The 13,625-nt window shown below is 42.8% G+C and overlaps 1 protein-coding gene and 1 non-coding gene across 3 annotated transcripts in view; both read left to right on the plus strand.

Moving 5' to 3' along the window:
* The first annotated feature begins 576 nt into the window (after window positions 1-576).
* Window positions 577-13,625, plus strand: part of CPVL (carboxypeptidase vitellogenic like) — a 129,706-nt gene continuing 116,657 nt past the window's right edge. Inside the window, exons 1-2 of one of the 2 annotated variants that reach the window (XM_040259715.1) lie at window positions 577-808; window positions 12,770-12,830. The gene's annotated coding sequence lies outside the window, so the exon portion shown is untranslated. Of the gene's footprint in view, window positions 809-12,769; window positions 12,831-13,625 lie in introns of those variants that run through there. The other variant, XM_040259714.1, reaches the window with a different exon arrangement.
* TRNAS-GGA lies at window positions 11,083-11,154 on the plus strand. The gene has a single exon. It is a non-coding gene; the product is annotated as a tRNA-Ser (tRNA).

Below are 13,625 nucleotides of genomic sequence, written 5' to 3' on the forward strand. Positions count from 1 at the left end.
GTCTGTTGTTTCTTTTTCTTAAACAAGTCTCTGTCTTTCCCCTAGTGTCTGGCTCAGTGGCCTGAACCTAATGGTGGTTAAAACTGCCTACTCAGGTAGGCCCCTTAAAAGAGATGGCCCTGAATGGGCTACTTAACCTCTCCAAGTCTCAGTTTCTTGAGTGCAAAGTGGGGACAGTTTTAACACAGAGTACATCCAGTTGCTCTAATATTCCGATGCAGTACTGCAGAACAAGCACTTGAGAATGCACAGTGCTGGTTCTCAGTGCACCCCCAGCATTAGTGCTACTACCGTGTGGAATAACTATCTAGGAATGTATGTTGGGCATTTAAACAGGGAGAGTAAAATACCACTCTGCTTCCAGATGCAAACAACAGATTTGCAAGCACCAGTTTGGGGAAATTATTTCAAAATACTGTGGAAATTCTAAGATAGCAGCTTCAAAAAGGTGGGAGAGAAAATCAAAACGCACAAAGGAACAAACAAATCAAATGGAGCTGCACCGCACGGTCAATCTTCCTCGGTTCTTGTTAATATCTCACGCTGAGATTGATGGTTTCTTTCAGGATGGAGAAATGCTGATGGGGCGCGGCCAGATCGCGGGGAGAAATGGGTGGAGACGTACCTCTGGCCCCTTAGGTCTAGGTCACGTGGGTCTCCTCCTCCTGAAAGGGGTACTCTAAAACTCGCGGTCTGCAGGACACTGGGGACTGCGAGGGGCGAGGGAGAAGGTCGCCTTGCTTCTTCCGGACTCGGGAACCCTGAGAGATCGGTTCTCCGAAGCCGGGAGGAGCGCGGTCTGCCCTGCCTAAGTGAGCTGCTCCGCGGGCGTCGCTAGTCCCGAGACTCACAGGCGCTGGGAGGGCCGTCTCATGAGCCTTTGGCACTGAAAAGGAAGAAAGCTCGGTGGGGTAAGATGGGGTCGGGACATCTTGGCTGGCTGGTAGTTTCCAAGTTGGATAATTCTTTGCGTGCGCTCAGCCGGGAACACGCTCCCGAAGGCTCCTGATGTTAGTGCAATTTGAGGACATCGCCCCTGGGCTTCTTCCAAGCCTTGGGCGCTTCAAGGAAGCTCAGAGCTGTGGGGTCCTCAGTCATTCTCAGTAAGAGGGGCGGGAGGGATACGCCCTCCTCCTTCAGCAAGTCTCTTTGGGATGTTTTGATTTCATGGATCTTATGGAAGAAAGTGAAAAATGCCTTCGATTAGTGCGTGTCCCACAAAAGGAGACTTGGCTTGAGTGAAGGAAGGAAGGCACACGAAAAGGCTATTTTTCCTGGAATTCAGAACTAGGAGGAAACCAAGGACATGGGGCAGGTGGAAAGAGCTCCCTGCCAAGTGGATATGGTCCTTGCAGGGGAATTCATAGGAGCCAGGGGGACATGTACAGATGTGTGTGAAATGGAAGCATCCAGTGCCTTTTAGGTCCCCTGATGTCCTGGGGGAAAAGTACTTTGGCATATGTATGGATTTGAATCCTAGCATTGCCTTTGGCTAAGTGGTGACCTTGAGCAAATTATTTATGCTTACTAAGCTTCTGTCTCTTCATTTAAAAGATACTTGTCCTTTCCACATCCCCTTAAATGTGCAATGAAAACTTTTTACTTTTTCTTTTTTGTTGTTGTTGTGGGATGAGTAAGAACAGAGATTTAAGGAGGAAAAAAAATCCAATGGGACTTTGATTAACTTGAAAAAATACTTTAAAGAACGTTGTTCAAAATAGGGATTGGAAAAATAGGGATTTGGGAAAGTAACTGCACTGGCTTTGTTGGCATATGAATTAAGTCTGAAAAGTTGTCAAAACCCTTTAGCTGATTAGGCTTTCTCTATTTGTACTCCAGGCTAATCTAAGTCCAGTGGAAACCCTTTATAATGTAATGCAAGTGTTCTTAGCCAGAGGCAGTCTTATTCTTCTTTTACAGGAGTTGGTTCTTTGGGATGCGCATAAGTGGCTCCACAATATATGTGAATCCCATTTATAAACTAATTTACAGTGGAGTTCTACTAGGCTTAATTTATAGCCTGAGAAATAAGTGAGCTTTGACTGACAGGCAGTTCAAATGACTTAGAAGAGTGTTAAGGGAAGTCCCCTGGGTTTATCAGTTCACTCCCCTTGGTGGAGGAAACAAGATGAAAACACCATGATAGTATTTTGTTAATGACTTTTTTGTTGTGGAAAATGTTTGATTTGTTGGAGGGGGAAATTGTGTTGAATATTACCCTGGTATGCGTGGAATTAAGACAGCAAGAGAGGAAGAACTTAGTTACTGCCCCAGATAACATCAGACTCCCCTATATCTTTCTCCAAATATCCAAGTTGAATAGGTACCAATCCATTCTTAATAGGAAGTATAGTTCATTTTAAAGAGCAAACATGTTTATTTAACATTCCCAGGGGTTTAATGATATGGGATTTTCAGGGACTGAACTAAGAACATTTTAAAAGAACTTAAGTAGGGAAGTGTGTGAAACTTTTGTGTCTGACTCTTTGCGACGCTATGGACTGTGGTCCCCCAGGCTCCTCTGTCCATAGAATTCTCCAAGCAAGAATAAAGTTATGTATAATTAGAAAGGTGCCTCTAGAAGAACAAATCATTAATATCTATATTGATTGGGGAGAGGGGTAAGCTGTAAGAGGACTAAGAACGATACTTTGTTGGTCAAAATCAGTAATAGAGTTTGAATTTTCATGCTATGCAGTTGCAAATTCAAAGATTTAAGCAATAGACTGAGTTCACAGGAGAGTGATCAGGTGCTTTCTTCATAAAACCTATGCTGCTGAGTATAACCGAGCCAAAACCAGAGTATTGAGATTCCTCTCTCTTGGAAATATTGCAGGTACTGCCTTGAATGAAGCCACATGCTTTACTTTTACTGCTTTAACCTAGAATCTGAGAGCAAGATGGGGGTGGGAGGAATAACTCATTATGTCCTTTAGATTCATTAACCTGAAAAAGCAAATTCTTAGCATCACATCTTTCCAGTATCCTTTGGTCTTATCTTCCAAATTTTTCTCTGTGTTCTGATTCTAGTTAGTGGCAGTCTTTAAATTGCTAGGGTTGTTTACCGGCCAAAATAATTATTTAGGCATCCCGGGGCTAGCTCTTCCTCCTTTCCTCTTGGAACTCCATATTTTGTTATTCATCTGTCAGAAAGACCCTTTGGCATATCTTCTTGTACCTGTATGTTTATCTGGAGAGGAGAACCCAGCTCCCAAGAGAGTCATTCCTTCATCTTACATGGACTAATATTTTTCCCAATGTCTGATAATGAAAGTTTTCAAACATTCAGAAAGGTTGAGAGAATTTTACAGTGTATTGTATACTCCTACTGTTCTAGGATACCAAAAGAGGAACTCTCCAGGTCATTAGGTGCCCAATATGCTACTGGAGATCAGTGGAGAAATAACTCCAGAAAGAAGGAAGGGATGCAGCCAAAGCAAAAACAATACCCAGTTGTGGATGTGACTGGTGACAGAAGCAAGATCCGATGCTGTGAAGAGCAATATTGCATAGGAACCTGGAATGTCAGGTCCATGAATCAAAGCAAATTGGAAGTGGTCAAACAAGAGATGGCAAGGGTGAACGTCGACATTCTAGGAATCAGCGAAATAAAATGGACTGCAATGGGTGAATTTAACTCAGATGACCGTTACAACTACTACTGTCGGCAGGAATCCCTCAGAAGAAATGGAGTAGCTATCATGGTCAACAAAAGAGTCCAAAATGCAGTACTTGGATGCAATCTCAAAAACGATAGAATGATCTCTGTTCGTCTCCAAGGCAAACCATTCAATATCACAGTTATCCAAGTCTATGGCCCAACTAGTAATGCTGAAGAAACTGAAGTTGAATGGTTTTATGAAGACCTACAAGATCTTTTAGAACCAACACTCAAAAAAGATGTCCTTTTCATTATAGGGGACTGGAATGCAAAAGTAGGAAGTCAAGAAACACCTGGAGTAACAGGCAAATTTGGCCTTGGAATGTGGAATGAAGCAGGGCAAAGACTAACAGAGTTTTGCCAAGAAAATGCACTGGTCATAGCAAACACCCTCTTCCAACAACACAAGAGAAGACTCTACACGTGGACATCAACAGATGGTCAACACCAAAATCAGACTGATTATATTCTTTGCAGACAAAGATGGAGAAGCTCTATACAGTCAACAAAAACAAGACCAGGAGCTGACTGTGGCTCAGATCATGCACTCCTTATTGCCAAATTCAGACTTAAATTGAAGAAAGTAGGCAAAACCACTAGACCATTCAGGTATGATGTAAATCAAATCCCTTATGATTATACAGTGGAAGTGAGAAATAGATTTAAGGGACTAGATCTGATAGATAGAGTGCCTGATGAACTATGGACTGAGGTTCATGACATTGTACAGGAGACAGGGATCAAGACCATCCCCATGGAAAAAAAATGCAAAAAAGCAAAATGGCTGTCTGGGGAGGCCTTACAAATAGCTGTGAAAAGAAGAGAGGCGAAAAGCAAAGGCGAAAAGGAAAGATATAAGCATCTGAATGCAGACTTCCAAAGAATAGCAAGAAGAGATAAGAAAGCCTTCTTCAGCAATCAATGCAAAGAAATAGAGGAAAACAACAGAATGGGAAAGACTAGAGATCTCTTCAAGAAAATTGGAGATACCAAGGGAACATTTCTTGCAAAGATGGGCTCAATAAAGGACAGAAATGGTCTGGACCTAACAGAAGCAGAAGATATTAAGAAGAGGTGGCAAGAATACACAAAAGAACTGTACAAAAAAGATCTTCACGACCCAGATAATCATGATGATGTGATCACTCACCTAGAGCCAGACACCTTGGAATGTGAAGTCAAGTGGGCCTTAGAAAGCATCACTAAGAACAAAGCTAGTGGAGGTGATGGAATTCCAGTTGAGCTGTCTCAAATCCTAAAAGATGATGCTGTGAAAGTGCTGCATTCAATATGCCAGCAAGTTTGGAAAACTCAGCAGTGGCCACAGGACTGGAAAAGGTCAGTTTTCATCCCAATCCCAAAGAAAGGCAATGCCAAAGAATGCTCAAACTACTGCACAATTGTACTCATCTCACATGCTAGTAAAGTAATGCTCAAAATTCTTCAAGCCAAGCTTTAGCAATACGTGAACCGTGAACTCCCTGATGTTCAAGCTGGTTTTAGAAAAGGCAGAGGAACCAGAGATCAAATTGCCAACATCCACTGGATAATGGAAAAAGCAAGAGAGTTCCAGAAAAACATCTATTTCTGGTTTATTGACTCTGCCAAAGCCTTTGACTGTGTGGATCATAATAAACTGTTGAAAATTCTGAAGGAGATGGGAATACCAGACCACCTAACCTGCCTCTTGAGAAACCTGTATGCAGGTCAGGAAGCAACAGTTAGAACTGGATATGGAACAATAGACTGGTTCCAAATAGGAAAAGGAGTATGTCAAGGCTGTATATTGTCACCCTGCTTATTTAACTTATATGCAGAGTACATCATGAGAAATGCTGGACTGGAAGAAGCACAAGCTGGAATCAAGATTGCTGGGAGAAATATCAATAACCTCAGATATGCAGATGATACCACCCTTATGGGAGAAAGTGAGGAGGAGCTAAAAAGCCTCTTGATGAAAGTGAAAGAGGAGAGTGAAAAAGTTGGCTTAAAGCTCAACATTCAGAAAACGAAGATCATGGTATCTGGTCCCATCTCTTCGTGGGAAATAGATGGGGAAACAATAGAAACAGTGTCAGACTTTATTTTTGGGGGCTCCCAAATCACTGCAGATGGTGATTGCAGCCATGAAATTAAAAGACGCTTACTCCTTGGAAGAAAAGTTATGACCCACCTAGATAGCATATTCAAAAGCAGAGACATTACTTTGCCGACTAAGGTCCGCCTAGTCAAGGCTATGGTTTTTCCTGTGGTCATGTATGGATGTGAGAGTTGGACTGTGAAGAAAGCTGAGCGCCGAAGAGTTGATGCGTTTGAACTGTGGTGTTGGAGAAGACTCTTGAGGGTCTCCTGGACTGCAAGGAGATCCAACCAGTCCGTTCTGAAGATCAACCCTGGGATTTCTTTGGAAGGAATGATGCTAAAGCTGAAACTCCAGTACTTTAGGCACCTCATGAGAAGAGTTGACTCATTGGAAAAGGCTCTGATGCTGGGAGGGATTAGGGGCAGGAGGAGAAGGGGACGACCCAAGACGAGACGGCTGGATGGCATCACTGACTCGATGGACGTGAGTCTGCGTGAACTCCGGGAGATGGTGATGGACAGGGAGGCGTGGCGTGCTGCGATTCACGGGGTCGCAAAGAGTCTGACACAACTGAGCGACTGAACTGAGCTGAACTTGTATACTCCCACTTAGATTCTGTTGTCATTCAACTGATACTGATTTGATGTATCCTATTTGCCTAGAGCTATGCTTACCTGTAAAGACATAGAAAACAAAGTAAAGCTGGGGGGAAAAAAAGGCTTGATTTGGTGGGAGAATACAGTTGATGAAGGGGTCATATCACTTTGGCCTACAAAGTTATGCCAGAATCACACTGTGGGAGACATTGAATTTCATGGCAGGAAGTTTATACTTTATTCTGGTTCCATTTGGAAAACAGTGAAGGCATTTGAGGAGAGAAATGTCTTGTGTTTAGAAGTTCAGTCACTCAGTCGTGTCCGACTCTTTGCGACCCCATGAATTGCAGCACTCCAGGCTTCCCTGTCCATCACCAACTCCTGGAGTTCACTCAGACTCACGTCCATCGAGTCAGTGATGCCATCCAGCCATCTCATCCTCTGTCATCCCCTTCTCCTCCTGCCCCCAATCCCTCCCAGCATCAGAGTCTTTTCCAGTGAGCCAGCTCTTCGCATGAGGTGGCCAAAGTACTGGAGTTTCAGCTTTAGCATCATTCCTTCCAAAGAACACCCAGGACTGATCTCCTTTAGAATGGACTGGTTGGATCTCCTTGCAATCTAAGGGACTCTCAAGAGCCTTCTCCAACACCACAGTTCAAAAGCATCAATTCTTCAGTGTTCAGCTTCTTCACAGTCCAACTCTCACATCCATATATGACCACTGGGAAAACCATAGCCTTGACTAGACGGACCTTTGTTGGCAAAGTAATGTCTCTGCTTTTGAATATGCTATCTAGGTTGGTCATAACTTTCCTTCCAAGGAGTAAGCGTCTTTTAATTTCATGGCTGCGGTCACCATCTACAGTGATTTGGGAGCCCAAAAAAATAAAGTCTGACACTGTTTCCACTGTTTCCCCATCTATTTCCCAGTAAGTGATAGGACCGAAGGCCATGATCTTCGTTTTCTGAATGTTGAGCTTTAAGCCAACTTTTTCTCTCTCTTCTTTCACTTTCATCAAGAGGCCTTTTATTTCCCCTTCCCTTTCTTCCATAAGGGTGGTGTCATCTGCATATCTGAGGTTATTCATATTTCTCCCGGCAATCTTGATTCCAGCTTGTGCTTCTTCCAGCCCAGCATTTCTCATGATGTACTCTGCATATAAGTTAAATAAGCAGGGTGACAATATACAGCCTTGACATACTCCTTTTCCTCTTTGGAACCAGTCTGTTGTTCCATGTCCAGTTCTAACTGTTGCTTCCTGACCTGCATATAGGTTTCTCAAGAGGCAGGTCAGATGGTCTGATATTCCTATCTGTTGAAGAATTTTCCACAGTTTATTGTGATCCACACAGTCAAAGGCTTTGGCAGAGTCAATAAAACAGAAATAGATGTTTTTCTGGAACTCTTTTGCTTTTTTCATTATCCAGTGGATGTTGGCAACTTGATCTCTGGTTCTTCTGCCTTTTCTAAAACCAGCTTGAACATCTGGAGGTTCACGGTTCACGTATTGCTGAAGCCTGGCTTGGAGAATTTTGAGCATTACTTTACTAGCATGTGAGATGAGTGCAACTGTGCGGTAGTTTGAGCATTCTTTGGCATTGCCTTTCTTTGGGATTGGGATGAAAACTGACCTTTTCCAGTCCTGTGGCCACTGCTGAGTTTTCCAAACTTGCTGGCATATTGAATGCAGCACTTTCACAGCATCATCTTTTAGGATTTGAGACAGCTCAACTGGAATTCCATCACCTCCACTAGCTTTGTTCTTAGTGATGCTTTCTAAGGCCCACTTGACTTCACATTCCAAGGTGTCTGGCTCTAGGTGAGTGATCACATCATCATGATTATCTGGGTCGTGAAGATCTTTTTTGTACAGTTCTTTTGTGTATTCTTGCCACCTCTTCTTAATATCTTCTGCTTCTGTTAGGTCCAGACCATTTCTGTCCTTTATTGAGCCCATCTTTGCAAGAAATGTTCCCTTGGTATCTCCAATTTTCTTGAAGAGATCTCTAGTCTTTCCCATTCTGTTGTTTTCCTCTATTTCTTTGCATTGATTGCTGAAGAAGGCTTTCTTATCTCTTCTTGCTATTCTTTGGAAGTCTGCATTCAGATGCTTATATCTTTCCTTTTCGCCTTTGCTTTTCGCCTCTCTTCTTTTCACAGCTATTTGTAAGGTCTCCCCAGACAGCCATTTTGCTTTTTTGCATTTTTTTTCCATGGGGATGGTCTTGATCCCTGTCTCCTGTACAATGTCATGAACCTCAGTCCATAGTTCATCAGGCACTCTATCTATCAGATCTAGTCCCTTAAATCTATTTCTCACTTCCACTGTATAATCATAAGGGATTTGATTTACATCATACCTGAATGGTCTAGTGGTTTTGCCTACTTTCTTCAATTTAAGTCTGAATTTGGCAATAAGGAGTGCATGATCTGAGCCACAGTCAACTCCCGGTCTTGTTTTTGTTGATTGTATAGAGCTTCTCCATCTTTGTCTGCAAAGAATATAATCAGTCTGATTTTGGTGTTGACCATCTGTTGATGTCCACGTGTAGAGTCTTCTCTTGTGTTGTTGGAAGAGGGTGTTTGCTATGACCAGTGCATTTTCTTGGCAAAACTCTGTTAGTCTTTGCCCTGCTTCATTCCACATTCCAAGGCCAAATTTGCCTGTTATTCCAGGTGTTTCTTGACTTCCTACTTTTGCATTCCAGTCCCCTATAATGAAAAGGACATCTTTTTTGGGTGTTGGTTCTAAAAGGTCTTGTAGGTCTTCATAGAACCGTTCAACTTCAGCTTCTTCAGTGTTACTGGTTGTGGCATAGACTTAGATTACTATGGTATTGAATGGTTTGCCTTGGAAATGAACAGAGATCATTTCTGTCATTTTTGAGATTGCATCCAAGTACTGCATTTTGGACTCTTTTGTTGACCGTGATGGCTACTCCATTTCTTCTAAGGGATTCCTGCCCTCAGTAGTAGATGTAATGGTCATCTGAGTTAAATTCACCCATTCCAGTCCATTTAGTTCGCTGATTCCTAGAATGTCGACATTCACTCTTGCCATCTCCTGTTTGACCACTTCCAATTTGCTTTGATTCATGGACCTGACATTCCAGGTTCCTATGCAATATTGCTCTTTACAGTGTCGGACCTTGCTTCTATCACCAGTCACATCCACAACTGGGTATTGTTTTTGCTTTGGCTGCATCCCTTCCTTCTTTCTGGAGTTATTTCTCCACTGATCTCCAGTAGCATATTGGGCACCTACTGACCTGGGGAATTCTTCTTTCAGTATCCTATCATTTTGCCTTTTCATGCTGTTCATGGGGTTCTCAAGGCAAGAATACTGAAGGGGTTTGCCATTCCCTTCTCCAGTGGACCACATTCTGTCAGACCTCTCCACCATGAGCCGCCCGTCTTGCGTGGCCCCACACGGCATGGCTTCGTTTCATGAGTTCGACAAGGCTGTGGTCTGTGTGATTAGATTGACTACTTTTCTGTGAGTATGGTTAGTATGGTTTCAGTGTGTCTGCCCTCTGATGCCCTCTCGCAACACCTACTGTCTTACTTGGGTTTCTCTTACCTTGGAGGTGGGGTATCTCTTCACGGCTGCTCCAGCAAAGCGCAGCTGCTGCTTCTTACCTTGGACGAGGGGTATCTCCTCACCGCCACCCCTCCTGACCGTGAACGTGGAGTAGCTCCTCTCAGCCCTCCTGCACCCACTCCCTTAAGCATCAGTGTTAGGCTGAATTGGTGTGGAGGAGACCTGAAGTCTTACAGACAAGTTAGGAGGCTTGACATAAGTCCTCAGGGCAAGTGAAAGTTGACTTATACACCTAATGTGAAAAAGAGGAAGAAAGACTGGACTTTGCCTGTGACTTGACATTTGGACTCATTAAGAATCGGGAAGTCAGGGGAGGGGGGAGTTCAAGAGGGATGTTAATGTTTTGTCATAAGACTCCATGGGTTTGAGGGACCAATTGAGTACCCATGTGGAGGAGCCCCTACTGAGAGTGGGGAACCCAGTAGCAAGGTTAGGACGAAACAAAATTCTGGACTAGCAGTTAGTGATCCAGGGGGTGGTTGAATGAAAGTGTACAGATGGAGAAAAAAAGGACAAGACCTTGAAGAAAATCTGACTATATGTGAATTCTTGGAACAGAAAAACATATAGATATTCCATGATCAATTTGTATTCAATATTTTAGTGATGATTCTGTCTACAGCGTTGTTGTAGCCGCTGTTCTCCTTGACAGCTTACAACAGTCAATCTAAAGAACATACCTATGTAAGTAGAGTGATGTTTTTCCTATTCCCACTTCAGGAGGCATGGTGTGGAGAAAGGCTGTGAAAAGAGGGTGGAGAATGAAGTGACAGAGGTTAGGGAAGAGAGAAAGTGAAATACTATTTTATCTAAGACTTTTAAAGTATACAGTGCTTTATCCATGTAAGCCATTTCTGAATACCAGGTATCTAGGTAATCTAATGAATTTGTCTATCTTTCACAAAGCAGCTCCTACTTAATCTGGGAACCATATCACCCTGTCATGATGGTGGTCATACTTTCCCGATGAAACCTCAGGTGGGACACGTATTCTGAATGCCTGGTCACCAAGCCTTTATCCAACTGGTTGGCAACCAAAACCTCTCTCTCCCTTTTTATATTAATACTTGTGTATGTGCTCTATGTGATGAATAAATAAATGCTCAGCTCTGTAAACCCATCTTATTATAATTTACCACTTCCCTGGTGGCTCAGAGGTTAAAGCATCTGCCTGGAATGCAGGAGACCCGGGTTCGATCCCTGGGTTGGGAAGATCCCCTGGAGGAGGAAATGGCAACCCACTCTAGTACTCTTGCCTGGAGAATCCCATGGAGGGAGGAGCCTGATAGTCTACAGTCCATGGGGTCGCAAAGAGTCGGACAGGACTGAGCGACTTCACTTCACTTCATTTCACTTCACTGACTAAGCAAGGGAAATTAGATTTAATTAGCATCTATTCCGTGGTTAGGGGCTGTTTTTCAGTCTCAGTTAGAAAGGGAGGGCAGGGGCTGTCTTTTGTCTCTCTGCATTGTTGCATATGAATTCCTATATGTACATGTATCATTGCCATCATAACAGTGAGTGGTAGTGTAGGTCCACTCATACGCAGGCACTTTGTCTAATGGTACAGAGTTTTTAGGTGGCAGAGCCACATTTGAAGTTGTGTCTAAATTCTTTGTGTTCCTCCCATTGGACTGTATGACCTTCCCAAATGCTGACTGACTGTGTGCCTGGCGTTATATCACATGTTTGAACATGTGAGTTCCTTCCTATCACCCCTCTGGTTTAGCAGATAAGTCAGAGGAAAGCTCAAATCAAAATTGGTTATTTTTAGTGGGGTGTCTGCCCTCTGGCACTGTCTTATTTTCACTTAACTTCTTTTTTAAAAATGTATTTCATTGAAATGTAGTTGATTTACACTGTCGTGCAGATTTCTGCTGTACAGCAGAGTGATCCAGTTATATATATACACATTTTTTCACTTTTTTCCATTATGGTTTACCTTAGAATATTGAATATAGTTCCCTGTGCTATACAGTAGGACCTTGTTTATCCATCCTGTTTATAATAGTTTGCATCCCACACTCTGAATCCATCCCAGCCCCACCCACTTCTCTATTGGCGACTACCAGTCTGTTTATCTGTGTCACCCAGCTTCTTTAACTATCTGTGTCACCCAGCTTCTTTAACTCTGCAGGAAGAGTCAAACCTCAGAAATCCCACCTGCTAAGGTTCAGTTTAACAATCACTTTACTAATTCTTCTGAAGATCACACCTTCAGTCCTCTATGCTATGCTGAGTTTCTTTGGTCCTGTCTGGCTCTTTGCAACCCTATGGACTATAGACTCCCAGGCTCCTCTGCCCATGGGATTCTCCAGGCAAGAATACTGGAGTGGGTTGCCATACCGTACTCCAGATTATCTTCCCAACCCGGGGCTCAAACCCATGTCTCTTATGTCTCCTGCATTGGCAGGCAGGTGCTTTACTACTAGCACCACCTGGGAAGTGCTAAGAGAGAAAAACTCTCTTTTTTATTTGTTTACCTGCTTGTTTCACTCCATCAGTCTTCTGCTTTTCCCATTGTCCCACTTGCTTACATACCTAAAGTCATGTTCCCCTTTTTCCTTACTTTCCTTCCATCCCAAGGCTTTGGAGAGAGAGTGGGATAGGATACCGGGCTTACAGCAGAATTTATACTGACTCTGTAATTTATTGTAATTGACTCTGATGTGTCTATCTGTTCTCTTTATCCTTTGTTCTTGAAATTGAAAGTAGCCAGTGGCACAGTGAGCAATAGGCTTGGCATTGGGAGTGAGGTAATCAGCCAGTGAGGACCTGAGTAAGCCTTGTGTTTATTAGTAGTGATATTTCTTGTCCCTTATTGCAGAACTCAACCAGTCTGCCTGCAGATACTGGATTTTGTGCATGCCTGCCTTTTTTTCCTGAAGGTAAGTTCTATGCCTTTTTAATCTTTGACACCCCCACAAGTTTTAGCAAAGTATTTTGTGCTTTAGTTTATGCCCAGAAAAATCCCTAATGCATTGAGTTCTGTTAAAGAAGAGAAAACTCTTTGTATGGAGAAAGAATGTGGAGAGGCCTCCACATTTGGAGGATCCAGAAATGTGATTGTTATAGGGAAAGCCCTAACTGGGTAAAGCCGGTAAGCTCCCAAGGTGGGCCACAAAAAATGTAGAAAGTTAACCTTTGTATAATAAGATGTAAAATTAGAGATGAAGAGTCTGTGTAAATTGATTATTCGCTGTTACTGTTCTAATAATGGTCAACACTATATCTAAAGTGTCTGTGGTTTGTCTGTATGATGTTTAACTTTCACTTTAAACTACATAGAAGAAATTAAAATAGAAAAAAAAAAAGATGAACCCATCTGGAGCCTTGTAGAGTTTATATTTGACACATGGGGAAGGCAGTAATAGCTAGTTCTGGAAACAAAATATTTTCTGCCTAAGTTTCTTGATGAAGAATGTTAGTGTTGTTGTTTAGTCCTAAATCATGTCCTATTCTTTTGCGACCCCGTGCGCTGTAGTCCTCCAGGCTCCTCTGTCCTTGGGATTTCCCAGGCAAGAATACTGGGGTAGGTTGCCATTTCCTTCAAAGAATGTTATTAGCAATCAAGAAATCAACTGGAAATAATTTTTTTTTCTCCTCCTCTGAGTACCGGAATGTTTGTAGAATTAACTTGGCTTGGAGGAGAGTGAACCCCTTGTACTATTGCACAAGCACTT

The sequence above is a fragment of the Oryx dammah genome, unplaced genomic scaffold, assembly GCF_014754425.2.
Source record: "Oryx dammah isolate SB20612 unplaced genomic scaffold, SCBI_Odam_1.1 HiC_scaffold_18, whole genome shotgun sequence".
NCBI classification, from domain to species: Eukaryota; Metazoa; Chordata; class Mammalia; order Artiodactyla; family Bovidae; genus Oryx; species Oryx dammah.